At 39.7% G+C, this 1,333-nt stretch overlaps 1 pseudogene; it reads right to left on the bottom strand.

The window, feature by feature from the left end:
- Positions 1-428: 428 nt before the first annotated feature.
- LOC109681019 (large ribosomal subunit protein P1 pseudogene) lies at positions 429-722 on the bottom strand (annotated as a pseudogene).
- Between the last annotated feature and the right edge of the window lie 611 nt (positions 723-1,333).

Raw genomic sequence — 1,333 nt, 5'->3', positions numbered from 1 at the left:
CCACTTGTCTTACCCTTATTCTTGAAGGATTTTTTTTTTTAACCAGATAAAAAATTCTTATTTGGCAGTTTTTTCTTTAGATAATTTAAATATTTTTGTTTGTTTACATATATTTTTTCTTTTTCTTTCTTTTTTTTTGGGGGGGGGTAGCCACTCCACCAGCCATTTTTTGTGATGGGGTTTTTCAAGATAGGGTTTCACGAACTATTTACTTGGGCCTGGCTTTGAAGCTTGTTCCTCCTGATCTCTGCCTCCTGAGTAGCTAGGATTACAGGCATGAGCCACTGTGCCCGGCCTCATTTTCTCTCCTTTATGGTATTATAGTTACACATCTATTCGACCATTTTATTTTGTCTAATAGCTGCTAAAGCCACTAGCCAATTTTTTTTTCAGAGTCCAGATTTTTACTGAACATGTTGCAAAGAAGTTTAGTCAAAAAGACCAAAGCCCATGTCATCATCAGACCCTTTCTTCTTTGCTTCTACCCTCCCCTCTGCTACAGCAGCAGGGTGCAGCACCAGCTGCTGGAGCGGGGTCCCCAGATCCTATATAACAGATGAAGCTCCGGTGTTGACATGGGCCAGGGCCTTTGCAAGCAGGCCAGACCAAACAGGTTCAACATTCATACCAGCTGCTTTAATGAGGAAACTGATCTTCTCCTCCGTGAAGGTCACCTCATCATTGTGCAGCATGAGGGCAGATAGCTGGGAGTCAGAGGCCATGGTGATGACTACCAGGTACCATGCTAGTAGAAGATGAAGAACCAAGCACCTTGACAGCAGCTGAGGAAAAGGGAAGATTTTTTTTTTTTTTTGGCAGTACCAGAGTTTGAGCTCAGGGCTTTGCGCTTGCTAGGCAGGAACTCTACCACCTGGGCTAAGTCTTACTCAGTTTTAACAATGTTTTTTCTTTGTGTTTCTCGTATTGAATAATGTCTAATGTCTATTGATCTATCTTCAAGTTCGCTTACTGTTTCTTGTTACCTCAATTTAGCTAAGGTTACTGTGAACTTTTAAATTTTAGGTATTGTATATTTTAGTTATAGAATTTCCACTTGGTCCTTTTATGTTTTATATTTCTCTACCAAGATTTCTTATATTTTCCTTTATTATGAGCATAATTTGCTTTATTTCATTAGGGATGGTAATAATAGTTGCCTTAAAATTCTTCATACCTCCCTGTAGAGAACAAAATTTTACATTGTTGATGGAAATGAGTGTCTGATACTCCAGTTCCCTTGCTTCCTGAGGGGTGACTATTGGCCATATGTCTAGCACTGGCTCTCAAAGTTTCTCCAGGGTCATTAAGTTTCAGTTGGCCACAATGATAGTTA

Source organism: Castor canadensis, chromosome 12 (genome assembly GCF_047511655.1).
Source record: "Castor canadensis chromosome 12, mCasCan1.hap1v2, whole genome shotgun sequence".
In the NCBI taxonomy this organism is placed as follows: Eukaryota; Metazoa; Chordata; class Mammalia; order Rodentia; family Castoridae; genus Castor; species Castor canadensis.
This window is presented reverse-complemented; position numbering and strand designations above follow the sequence as displayed.